This window comes from Triticum dicoccoides, chromosome 3B (genome assembly GCF_002162155.2).
Source record: "Triticum dicoccoides isolate Atlit2015 ecotype Zavitan chromosome 3B, WEW_v2.0, whole genome shotgun sequence".
In the NCBI taxonomy this organism is placed as follows: Eukaryota; Viridiplantae; Streptophyta; class Magnoliopsida; order Poales; family Poaceae; genus Triticum; species Triticum dicoccoides.
Window position 1 is genome coordinate 203,816,484 of NC_041385.1, and position 14,216 is coordinate 203,830,699.

Genomic DNA, 14,216 nt, shown 5'->3' on the forward strand with positions numbered 1-14,216 from the left:
AAGATTTGAGTGGAAAGCAACTTGGGGAAGGCTAGAGATCAAGATTTATGTGGTAGGAATGGAATATCTTGACCTCAACACAAGTGTAGGTGGTTCTCTCTTAGAAAATGTATGTTGGAAGTGTAGGCATGTTCCGATGGCTCTCTCCATGAATGAAGAGTGAGTGGAGGGGTATATATAGCCTCCACAACAAATTTAACCATTACACACAACTTACCAAACTCGGTGGGACCGAATTGTAAAACTCGTCAGACCGATTTAGTTCATAATGTGACCATTAGGAATTTCGGTGGGACCGACATGTAAACTCGGTGGGACTGATATGGTTAGGGTTAGGGCATAACACAATCTCGGTGAGACCGATTACACAAACTCGGTGAGACCGATTTTGGTAATAGACACACAGAGAGTTGGTCAGGCAAACTCGGTGGGACTGATTCGCTCATCTCCGTTGGACCGAAACGTTACGAAAGGGAAACAGAGAGTTTGCATTGCAATCTCGGTGGGACGATCGCTTATCTCGGTTTGACCGAAATGTTACGAAGGGAAACAGAGAGATTACAATCCCATCTCGGTGAGACCGAGATCCCTATCGGTGAGACCGAAAAGACTAGGGTTTCTGGCAATGGCTATGTTAACTGAACTCGGTGGCACCAGATAGAAAGATTCGGTAGGGCCAAGTATTACTTTTGGTTTGGGACATATGTTGATGTGAGAAAGTGGCTTAGGCCTTTGGAGCATATCACTAAGCACTTTGAGAAAGCAAGCTATTAAGCAACACCTCATCCCCTCTTAATAGTATTGGCTTTCCTATGGACTCAATGTGATCTTGGATCACTAAAAGTAAAATGTAGAGTCTTTTGCTTTGAGCTTGAGCCAATCCTTTTTCCTTAGCATCTTGAAGGGGTTCCACATCCTCTAGTCCATGCCACTCCATTGTTGAACTTATCTGAAACATACTAGGTAAAAGTATTTGTCCAACAAGAGATATGTTGACATTAATTACCAAAATCACCCAGGGAGCACTTGTGCTTTCAATTCCTCAGCCCAATATCTTCGGATCCACTGAATTTGGTTCTTGAGCTGGTTGTAGTTTTCGTCAGGGTCTGACTTGTATTGCTCATACAAAGTAGGAGGCAGATCAAGTGCTGTGTTGCCTTGGCGTTGCCTGCCACCCTTCTGAGCAGACTTCTCTGAAGCCATAATATTCAAGATGATTGGCTTCAGTTCAGTGAATGGCTTCTGTCTGCTGGTCGGACAAGAACTAGCTTCAGGTGATTCAATGTGACGCTGTAAGTATTCTACAAATGAATGTAGACTATGAGAACCTAGGGATTCTCCCATGGACATGTACCTGTGACAGCATTAGAGACGCGAGGGAAGGGGAAGAGTTCATATGCATTCTTAGAAGATTTTGAAGATAAATCAGTTTAGAAGACATTGACCTCATAGTGCGAAGGCATTCACTTATTTGGAGAGAGTTGGTTCTAGATTTGTACGAATCCATGAATAAGTACAAGTGAGGAATATAACTAGTTATAAAGCACAAGTGAATATACTTATAATGGTATGAGATGCAGAAGAGAACAAATCGAGATTTGGAAGTGAAGAAACCACTTTTGGTTGAAGTGGACGGATTTGACAGATCTAAAAGGCTGTAAAAATTAAGATTTATTTACCCTGGACGAACTGCTAGACGGGTTGGAAGAGAAGCCGAGCAGTTCAATCTCCCGCGCCCTAACTTGGCGGCGGAAGACACCTACGGCGGCGCCAGAGAGGACGAGGTCCGCGGCTGGCGTGAGGACGGCATCAAAGAGGTCACGACAGCTAAGCGCTTCATCTCCGGCATCAACGCGAGCTAGCGGAGGCGCTACGGTTTGTGCGAGGTGGCGAGGTGGTATAGCAGATAATGATCACACGGGTGTGTATTTATAAGAAGGAGGAGGGAGGCGTAGCGCAATTACGCAGGTGCCCCTGGCGGTTCACATCTGAGAGACACGTGGCATGCATTCAACTCATTGAAAGTTGTTCCATGTTCCCACGCACACATGGATTGTCGGGTGGTTGTTCCTGCATCGCAGGTTTTCAGGCAATAAGGAAGCAGCATTAAAATAGATTAAGTGTTTGTCAGATTGTCCTCTGCTGGCAAGGACTCAGAGAAGACAATCAACAGGTTTCAATAGAATGCATATGATTTGGACAGATAGAGTGGAGGTAGAAGCACAGAATAGGTTAAGGTCCGATCACATTCACTTAGATCAATAAAGATTCAAGAGTGAAGACATAGCTATAAGTGAATGTTATAGAGGACAGAACACACACACACACACACACACACACACACACACACACACACACACACACACACATATATATATATATATATATATATATATATATATATATATATTCAACATTGCGAAGATAAATCATGAAGACAAATTAATGTTGAAGACAATCCAAATGCGAAGACTTTGCAATCATAATGCCAAGAGAAACACTTCAATAAGAATTTGGTCGTGGCATTACCCACCGTATAGGAAGTATTAGACCCAGACATGACGCACAATTATCGTGGTGCTCCGAAGTCAAATTCCACATTAATGTATTCACACTCAGAGGGTAAGTCTTCATTGATTGAAGATATACGTTACTTCGTGTGTTGCACATCTAAGTCGTCAACATGCATAAGCGTTAGGATGTGTGTCCAATTACAGGACATTTGAGGATTCTAAGATATTTATCTCACACCGCAACTTGCAAAACCTTTTCTCATCCAAGGGCTTAGTGAAGATATCTGCCAATTGCTCTTCAGTGTTGACGTGAATGATATCAATATCTTCCTTGTTGACATGATCTCTAAGAAAGTGGTGACGGATCTGAATGTGCTTTGTCTTCCAGTGCTGAACTGGATTCTTGAAAAGCTTGATGGCGCTTTCATTGTCGTAGAAGAGTGGTACATTCTTCGTGTTGATGCCATAGTCCTTGAGTGTTTGCTTCATCCATAGAAGATGATCACGGCATGATCCAGCAGCAATGTATTCAGATTCAGCAATGGAGAGTGACACATAGTTCTGCTTCTTTGAAGATCAACAGACAAGTGATTGACCAAGAAAGTGACATGTTCCTGAAGTGGACTTGCGATTAACCTTGTCACCACCATAATTAGCATCAGAATAGCCAATCAGATCAAATATTGAGTCCTTTGGATACCATAATCCTATCGTTGGGGTGTAAGCCAAATATCAAAGTATTCGCTTCACCGCTAGGTGATGCGACTCCTTTGGTGCCGCTTGGAATCGGCCACACATGCAAACGTTAAGCATTATATCTGGCCTAGATGCGCATAAGTAAAGTAAAGAACCAATCATGGAGTGGTATACCTTTTGATCAAACTCTTTACCATTGTCGTCAGGACCCAGATGACTTTTGGTTGGCATTGACGTCGTGTATCCTTTGCGGTCTTGCATTCCAAACTTCTTCAGGAAATCTTTGAGGTATTTCTCTTATGATATGAAGATGACATTCCTCTGCTGACGGATTTGAAGACCAAGGAAGAACTTCAGCTCACGTATCATGGTCATCTGATATTGCTCTTGCATCATGTGCCCAAACTCATCACTGTATCTCTTGTCAGTGCAGCCAAATATAATGTCATCCACATAGATTTGGCATACAAATAGTTCACCGTCATATGTCTTCATGAAGAGTGTCGGATCTAGAGAACCAGGTTTGAAGTCTTTGCTCTTCAGGAAGTCTTTGAGTGTGTCATACCAAGCGCGAGGAGCTTGTTTGAGGCCATACAGTGCCTTGTTGAGCTTGTATACCATGTCAGGATGTTTTGGATCTTCAAAGCCAGGTGGTTGTGCAACATACACTTCTTCTTCAATCTTGTCATTGAGAAAGGCACTCTTCACATCAATTTGGTACAGAAGGATGTTGTGATGGTTGGCATAGGCTAGTAGTATGTGAATGGCTTCAAGCCTTGCCACGGGAGCAAACGTTTCATCGAAGTTAATCCCTTCTATTTGAGTGTAACCTTGAGCAACCAGACGAGCCTTGTTTCTGACAACTTGACCATGCTCATCTTGTTTGTTGTGATAGATCCATTTGGTGCCAATGATATTGTGCTTGCGAGGATCAGGACGCTTGACCAGTTCCCAGGCATTGTTCAGCTTGAACTGATGAAGCTCATCTTGCATAGCTTGAATCCATTCAGGTTTCACAAAGGCTTTAGCAACTTTCTTGGGTTCAGATATAGAGACAAATGCAAAGTGCCCATAGAAATTTGCTAGTTGTGTTGCTCTTGAACAAGTGAGTGGGCCAGGTGCATTGATGCTATCAATTATCTTCTCAATATGTACTTCATTTGCAACACGGGGATGAACTGGACGAAGATTTTTCCCTTGCAGATCATTGTCTTTAGCTTCAGCATTGACTTCAGGTTGAGCATTGTCTTCAGGTTGACTTGGTGCAATGATGAGTTCATCTTTAGCCAGAGCTTATGAAGGTATGATTTCTCCAGTACCCATGAGCTTGATAGATTCACTAGGAGGGAATTCATCTAGCACATTTGGCAGGTGCTCTCTTTGCGAGCGGTTAGTCTCATCGAACCGTGCATCCATAGTTTCAACCACTTTATAGTGAAAGAGGTTGAAGACTCTGTAGGAGTGTGATTCCTTTTCGTATCCAAGCATAAAACCTTCATGTGCTTTCGGTGCAAATTTCGAAGTGTGATGTGGATCCTTGATCCAGCACTTAGCACCAAATACTCTGAAGTAACTGACGTTTGGCTTCTTACCAGTTAGCAGCTCATATGATGTCTTCTTTAGAAGCTTGTGAAGATAAACGCGGTTGATGATGTGGCATGCAGTATCAATGGCTTCAGGCTAGAACTTCCTTGGAGTCTTGTACTCATCAAGCATCGTCCAAGCCATCTCGATGAGAGTTCTGTTCTTGCGCCCCACGATGCCATTTTGCGGAGGTGTGTAAGGAGTTGAAAACTCATGAGTGATGCCTAGAGTATCAAGATAAGTGTCGAGCCCGGTGTTCTTGAATTTTGTGTTGTTGTCATTTCTGATGTGCTTGATCTTGACGCCATAGTTCGTCATGGCACGATTTGCGAACCATCTGAAGACATCCTGCACTTCAGTCTTATAGAGAATTATATGCACCCATGTATATCTTGAGTAATCATCAACAATAACGAAGCCATAGAGACAAGCAGTGGTAGTAAGAGTAGAGTAGTGAGTAGGGCCGAATAAGTCCATGTGAAGCAGCTCGAAGGGTTGAGATGTCATCATGATTGTCTTCGAGGGATGCTTGGCCCAAGTCATCTTCCCAGCTTCACAAGCACCACACAGATGATCCTTCGTGAACTTGACGCCCTTGATGCCTATGACATGCTTCTTCTTCGCGAGAGTGTACAGGTTCCTCATGCCCGCATGTCCTAGCCTCTGATGCCAGAGCCAGCACTCTGACACTTTTGCTAGAAGACATACAGCTAACTGTGGTCCTGCTGAGAAATCTACCATATACAGATCATCTTTTCGATACCCTTCAAAGACTAGAGATTTGTCATATTCCATAAGGACAAGGCAACGATATTTTCCAAATACCACAATCATGTTCAAATCACATAGCATTGATACAGACATTAAGTTGAAACCAAGGGATTCAACAAGCATCACTTTATCCATGTGCTGATCCTTTGAGATTGCAACTCTACCAAGACCCAATACCTTACTTTTACAAGTGTCAGCAAATGTGATGTGACTTTTATCAGATGGGCAAAGGGTTGAATCCATCAGAAGACTTTGATCACCAGTCATGTGGTTGGTGCAGCCACTATCCATAATCCATTCTGAAGCTTGAGATGTCATATCCTTGGCACCATGTGCCATGAAGCAGTAGGTGGGAGCAGAGTCATCCTCATCCTTGGCATCTGCGTTGGTGACGAGGCCATTGTCTTCAGTGTTGAAGATGGACATGGTGACGTATGCAGAAGCTAGAGCCAGGCTTGCTACTCCAGAATCAGATTCCTCTTTAGACTCCACCTCTGCCTCCTCAGATGCAGACTCCTCCTCTGAATCCATCTCCTTGCCAACAAATGCACGAGCCTTGCTTGATGATATCTTCTTGTGTGATGAAGACTTCAATGAAGATTTGGAAGAAGACTTTGAGGATTTCTTGTTCTTCTTGTCATCAGAATCGTATTCCTTGCTCTTCTTCTTCTCCTTTGTCTCATTGTCCCACTGTGGACACTCAGAGATGTAGTGACCAGGTTTCTTGCACTTGTGACAGGTTCTCTTCTTGTGATCACGAGAGGAAACTTCATCATTTATTGAGCTGGATCTTGAAGACTTTCTGAAGTCTTTCTTCTTGGCGAAATTCTGGAACTTCTTCACAAGCATAGCAAGTTCCTTTCCAATATCTTCAGGATCCCTAGAACTATAGTCAGATTCTTCTTCAGATGAGGAGACAACCTTTGCCTTCAAAGCGCGAGTACGATCATCGTTGGGACCATAGATATCTCTTTTCTTAGATAGCTAGAACTCATGTGTGTTGAGCCTCTCAAGTATGTCAGACGGATCGAGGTCTTGAAGTCAGGGCGCTCTTGAATCATCAGGGCCAGGGTGTCAAATGAGCTATCAAGAGATCTCAGAAGTGTCTTGACAATTTCGTGCTTGGTGATCTCAGTGGCGCTGAGTGCATGAAGCTCATTGGTGATATCAGTGAGGCGATCAAATGTGAGCTGAACATTCTCATTGTCATTTATCTTGAAGCGGTTGAAGAGATTGCGAAGAACACTGATCCTTGAATCTCTCTGTGATGAGACGCCTTCATTGACCTTAGAGAGCCAGTCCCAGACTAGCTTCACAGTTTCCAGAGCACTCACACGACCATACTGCCCTTTGGTCAGATGACCAAAGATGATGTTTTTGGCAGTTGAGTCCAGTTGGATGAACTTCTTGACATCAGCAGGAGTAACACCTTCACCAGCCTTGGGAACGCCATTCTTGACGACATACCAGAGATCATAGTCAATGGCTTCAAGATGCAACGCATCTTATTCTTCCAGTAGGGGTAATCAGTGCCATCGAAGACAGGGCACACAGCAGAGACCTTGATTATCCCGGCAGTCGACATAGCTAAACTCCGGGTGGTTAAACCGAATCACACAGAACAAGGGAGCACCTTGCTCTGATATCAATTCAAAGTGCTAGTATTCGACTAGAGGGGGTGAATAGGCGACTTTTATGAGAGTCTTAAAAACAGGGGTGCTTTGAAGACAAACGATCGAAATGAACCTATTGACATGAAGCGGAAGGTAGACTACACTAGACAAGCCATAGTCAAGTAAGCAATGTAGTGAAAGCACGAAGACTATCATAGGTAGTATGGATCAGGATGGAAGATAGTATGAAGCCAAACAGTAAACAATCTTCACACAATGAAGTCAATCAGATCAGGCAGGTGGGCAAAGACTTCACGAAGACAAACTGTAAGTAAGGTGAGAGAGGAAGGATAGAACCAGTTGCTCGGAGAGGACAAGGGATTTGTTGGACCAGTTCTAGTTGTTGTGACGACTGTACGTCTGGTTAGGGAGGCTGAGATTCAACTCAGAAGGCCGTGTCTTCACCTTATTCCTCTTGAGCTAAGAACACTTAGTCCTCGCCCATTCACTCTGGTAAGTCTTCAAGGGAGACTTCCAAACCTTCACAGACTTCATTCACCGGCAATCCACAAAAACTCTTCGATGCTCAGAATGCGACGTCTAACCGGCTAGAGGATTCATAGTCCTCAAGTGTAATAAGTCTTCAGATCACGCGGACAGAAAGACTTCAGTGATGCCTGACACTCTTTGACTCTGGGTGTTTTGGGCTTTGTCCTTGCAAGGATTTCTCTCTCAAAGGCTTCGGAGGTGGGTTGCTCTCAAACGACAAAAGCCGTGCACTAACTCTGAGTAGCCACCAATTTATGTTGTAGGGGGTGGGCTATTTATAGCCAGGAGGCAACCCGACCTGATTTGTCCAAAATAACCCTGGGTCACTAAGGAACTTGAAAGTGCTAGTATCGACTAGAGGGGGGTGAATAGGCGATTTTTATGAAAGTCTTCAAAACTTGGAAGTTTCGAAGACAAACAACAGAAATAACCTAATTGATATGCAGCGGAAGATAAACTACCCTGAACAAGCCATAGTCAAGTATGTAATGATATGAAAGTACAGGACTAATAGCAGTTAGGCAGTAAGGATCAGGATGGAAGATAGTATGAAGCCAATCAACAATAGTAGTCAAGCAATGAAGTCAAACAGATACACAGATAGGCAATGACTTCACGAAGACAAACTAAAGTAAAGTTGGGAAGGGATAGAACCAGTTGCTTGTTGAAGACACAGGATTTGTTGGACCAGTTCCAGTTGCCGTGACAACTGTATGTCTGGTTAGGGAGGCTGAGATTTAACTCAGAAGACCGTGTCTTCACCTTATTCCCCTTGAGCTAAGGACACCCAGTCCTTGCCCAATCACTCTAGTAAGTCTTCAAGGGAGACTTCCAAACCTTCACAGACTTCGTTCACCGGCAATCCACAATGACTCTTGGATGCTCAGAACGCGACGCCTAACCGGCTGGAGGATTCACAGTCCTCGAGTGTAATAAGTCTTCAGGTCACACAGACAGAAAGACTTCAGTGATGCCTAACACTCTTTGGCTCTGGGTGTTTGGGCTTTGTCCTCGCAAGGATTTTTCTCTCTCAAATGCTTCGAGGTGGGTTGCTCTCAAACGACAAAAGCCGTGCACAAACTCTGAGCAGCCACCAATTTATGGTGTAGGGGTGGGCTATTTATGGCCACTAGGCAACCCGACTTGATTTGTCCAAAATGACCCTGGGTCACTAAGGAACTGACACGTGTTCCAACGGTCAGATTTCAAACACACGCGGAAACTTTACTTGGGCTACAAGCAAAGCTGACTCATCCAGCTCTGGATAAGATTTGCTCTCATTGTCTTCGCTCGAAGACATAGGATTTGAGTTGAGCATCACTTCAGTCACTCTGACTTAGTTCACTTGGACCCCACTTAATAGTACGGTGGTTCCTATGACTCAACAAAGAAGAAAAGGAAACAACGAAACCACACAGTCTTCACGCTCCAAAGTCTTCACACAATGTCTTCTCATGTCATAGTCTTCAATATGAATATCTTCTCTTACCACCATTGTCTTCAATGTCTTCATACATTTTTAGGGGTCATCTCCGGTAGGTAAACCGAATCAATGAGGGACACTACCTGCGTTATCCTGCAATTCTCACAAACGCATTAGTCCGTCAACCAACTTTGTCGTCAATACTCCAAAACCAACTTGGGGTGGCACTAGATGCACTTACAATCTCCCCCTTTTTGGTGATTGATGACAAACTGGTTGAAGTTTTCAACGGGGATAAAGTATGTGAAATTGTAGGGATAGGGAATTGTCTTCATAAGTTGCAAGGGCTCCCCCTGAAGATGTGCATATAAGAAATTTGCTTTTGGAATGCAAATGCACATGGCAGGTTGTACTTGTGGAGATCCACTTCAACTTATGAAGATAATTCATTATGCATGAAATGATATAGCAAGTAGAATGACATGCATAATGAAAAATGGACGTCTGCAGAATGATCTAAATGCGGAAGTTATCATCGCACATGCGGAATTTATCATCACATCATAGTAGAGCAAATAAGTAGCAGAAGTAGCAGAAGACCATCAAGTTTAGGTGTTACAACTCAAAGAACCAAATGTTTCAAAATGCAAGAGTTGTAAGCACGCAGCAAAATATAATGCAACCGCCCATATGAACCCGCTTGAAGACTATCAACTCATACGCTTCTCCCCCTTTTGTCAGTAATGACCAAAAAGGTTTGAAGACATAGAGCATCTACTCGTCATGAGTAGGTGAAGCAGCTGGGTCGTTGTCGTTGGTTGGCGGTGCAGATGAACTTGGTGCAGTGTCGATGCGCGCAATTGTAGGAGGTGGTGAAGTAGCGTCATCTTCATCATCGATCACTCTGGCATTAACTGTTGTCACGGAAGAAGAATATTCAGAGTCTTCAATAGATGGGGTGCGACGTAAGACAGCAGTCCGTGGAGGAGTAGAGTCAAACTGGAATCTTTCACTGAAGCCATCGTCTTGAAGATCAGCTTCAGCACTGAGCAGAGTCAAACTCTTCCATGATCGCTGGCAGGTTTCATGAGCAACAAAGGCATTCTTGGTGGCTAGGTTGCGAATGCGATTGACATCCACCAAGAGGCTTTGCATTTGTCGCTTGAGCCAGAAATGATGCTTATCCTGTTTCTGATGAAGAGCCACAAGAAGTTCTCGGTCATTGAGAACGCGAGGACGCTTCCGAGGCCTTTGTGCAATGGTGCTTTCAGTGGCTTCAGTGGGCGCTCTGTGAGGCAGACGAGTGTTACCAGCCAGTGGATAGATTTGTGTCGCTTCTTGAACACCTTCAATAGGCTGAGTGAAGCTTTGGTGCTCAATATTCTGAAGACAAAGCGGCGTCTTGGCAGGGTCAGAGTATATAGCATCTACTAACATATCAACCTCTGGCAGAAATATTATATGATTGCGAGCAGAGGGGTGATAATTGACAGATGAGTGTCGCTTGATGAGGCGCATGACCCATGGAGCATAAAACTTCAGACCAAATAGGTCGGAGCTGGAAGCAGCCAGTTGCCTTATGAAGAATTCTTGCATGTTGAAGCTGATGCCATTGAGAATATAGAAGACCAAAGTCTTCATAGCTCCTTCAAGCTTGGCTGCTGATGAGTGTCCTTTGACTGGCCATAGAGTTCGCCTGATGATATGATATATGGTGCGAGGCAGATACTCAAGGTCTTCAACAAAGAAATGTGTGGGATACTCAGCGTCAGATGGCAAAGGCTTCATCATGCTCAACATCTGGCTCATATTGGGTTCTGGCTTATGAAAGATGCTCTCCACGGCATTGCGGTGTAGCAGACAGTTAGGCTCATATAGTTCTCCAGGAGTGGCTAGCCCAGTAAGCTCGATGATATCCATAGCTTTGGCTTCATGATGAACATTTCCAGTCATCCACTCGAGAACCCAAGTCTTGATGTCTCTGTAGTAGCCGCGAATGTGCAGAGTGGTATAGAATTGAAGCAATAGCTCATCATTCCAATGTTCTTTGTCTGTCACAAAATGGAGCAGGCCAGCATCACGAAAGCAATCAAGTGCTTCTTCTAAGAACGGCAGTCCAGCAATGGCTTCAGTATCAATACGCATATGAGGGAAAATGCGCCCTTGATCATATAGCACGCATGAGTAATAGCTTCTCTGCTGATAGCTCCAGAACCGATCCGATGATATCCTTGGCTTGGAGTAGGGGTTCTTGGCGCTGTCAAAGAAGGTATTGTGGCTTTTGAAGCCATTTGCATTGAAGGACCCGGGTGAGTTGGCAGTACTTGGAAACCTTGGCAACCTTGGCTTTGGCTTCTGAACTTGAGTCCTATGCTCAACATGATAGTCAAATTACGGTCCTGAGGCAGTAGGCGGAGGCACCAGAATGGGCCATCAGACAGTGGTAAGCTGACCATGACTGTATGCTTGCTCAATTGTGTGAGGCCTTGGTGGCGGAACAGGAGCAGGGGCAACAGCTGAGGCATCAGGCTGCACAACAGGTGCTTCGGGAGCAGATGTCATATTAGCTTCAGGTGCAGCATCCTCATGGGCTTCAGGTGCAGCATCCTCATTGGCTTCAGGTGCAGCATCCTCAGTGGCTTTAGGTGCAGCAGCTTCATTGGTTTCAGGTTCAGTGGCCACATTGGCTTCAGGCACACTAGTTGGTGTAGGCTCCACATTAGCGTCAGCCATGACTATGTCATTGGCTTCATTGGCGTTTGCGGTGGCAGCCTCAACATTGTCAACCTCCTCTTGATGAACAGGAGGGTCGGGCACAGGCACGTTCAGATCATGAACTGCTTCTTCTTCAATCACTAGGGGGATTGGTACACGCACTTCTTCTTGATTTTCTTCGGCTGATGCAGCCGGAATGTCTTCAGCAGCATGTGCTTCAGACTCAGAGACATTTCACTATTGGAGCAGGCTCAGAAAATACTTGACGTGCAACAGGTGAATGCTGCACTTCTCCTTCTGGAACGCTCGACAGAGGGACTTGAGGCCTTTGTCCTTTGCGAAGGCTGCGAAGTGCTGGCTTCTCCTTAGGAGATGGAGTTGGGTGGGCCTCATAGTATTCATCCTCTTCTTGCACTGGGGGTGTAGCTTGTTGTTGTTGGTGGGGATTATTGGGGGAGTCTTGTTGTTGTGGGTGATCAGCCCACGATGCATCCTGAGCAATTGGCGTCAGAGGACGACCAATGCTGATGAGTTCGCTGTTCGTATGAATAGGCGATGATACCACGTCATTTTCGATCTGAGGAAGAACTTCATCATCAGCTATATTGTCATCATGACCAATGTCTTCAGCAGCGGTGGGTTCAGCTGCTGGTATATCTTCAGCCTCATGATCCTCTGTGGGAGCAGGCTCATGGACTACCATTCTTCGTTCTTGATGTACTGACACAGGGTGAACCACAGAAATGGGTTCAACAACTAAGGGCTCTGTGGAAGCAGCCCTAGTCTTCTTGGTCTTGCACTTCTTCTTAGAGGGAGCGGTATCAGAGGCTTCAGTGTTCTTTCTCTTTCTGGCTTCAGCCTCGGCAGCCCTCGTCTTCTTCTATTCTGAAGCGGTTGTGGTGACCTTTGGCTTCGAGCCAGTCATGCTGCTTGGGAAGATAATGCAAGGGGCTTCTTGGCTTGAAGGTTCAGGCTGTTCAGGGTGCTTCTTCTTCTTCTTTGCAGCCATCCTGGGGTCAATGCCAAGACGGCCAAGTGACTTGCGCTTCTCAGCCTCATTATAGGCGAGCACACACTTATCAGCCAAAATCTTCATGCGCTCTCGAGAGCCCTGAGCTTCTTGGCGTTTCTTCAGAAAAGCTTCTTTAAGCTCATGGAGCATGACTTTGAAGTTGCGGACGTCTTGAACACTTAGCTTGGCCACATGCTTCTTGAATTGAGCCTTCTCGTAATCAATCTTGTTTTTGAGCTCAACAATGTGTTGAGCGAGAGATAGCTCAGAAGCAATGGCTCCATTGAAGGAGACACTGAGGCCAATGGGGAGCTGTAAATCTTCAAAGCTGATGTTGGGGGTGTCGAACCACTCATCAATGAAATTGTGAATGATGGCCACATCAAAGAGAGGCAAGTTGCTGAAGATTTCTGCTTCTTCCTTGCTCTTTATCAGCTGCTCAAGAGCATCATCAGCAAGATCTTCATCACTTGATAGATCAATGGGTTCTTCACGCAGAATGGCGGCAGGAGTCAAGGCTCTTTGATCAGATGGTCTAACAAGTTGCTTCTTTTTCTCCAATCTCTTGGAGACACGGGATTGATCTTCAGACTGCACACTGGCTTCAGGAGGTGCAGTGGCCAGTGGCTTCGCACGTGAAGACTTTGGAGGTGCAGCTGAGGTTGAAGCCTTTGACTTCTTTTGATCCTGTGGCTTTGGAGGAGGAGCAGGGGCTTCATCGGAGTCATCACCATTGTCAGAATGATCTACTCTGGCACCTTGGACCATGATGTAGGTGATGAGGCCGTCAAGGTAGGAGAAGGGGCCGATGACATTGGGATTAGCATCACGGGAGCCGTCAGCATGGGGAGCAAAGGGACCTGGGTTGAAGTCCAAACCCAAGGACTTCTTGTTCTTCTTGGCTGAAGCCACATCAAACTGGTAGTTGCGCTTGAAGAGATAATCTTCACGACACCAGAGTAGTGAAGTGGGATCTGCGTTCTCAGGCTGTGGACCACGGACCATGCAAGGATAGAAGCCTTGATCAATGGCTTCATCTCGGCTCTTGGGTTGAAGGCCTCGATAGAGGATATCACCCCAAGGTCTCCTGATGGCATTCTTCTCTGCATATTCCTTCGTCACAAACTTGTACTTGAACCACTCCTCAGCCCAATAGCGTCGAATCCATTGGATTCGCGTCTTTCTCTGATGATAATTCTCTTCAGGATCTGTCTTGTATAGTTCTGCTAAGTCATCAGGCAGATCTTTGGATGTTCCTTCTCTGCGCTGTCTGCCACCCTTCCTTGCTGATTTTTCTGCAGCCATGAACTTTAAGCTGAAAGGCTTCAATACGTTCAAAG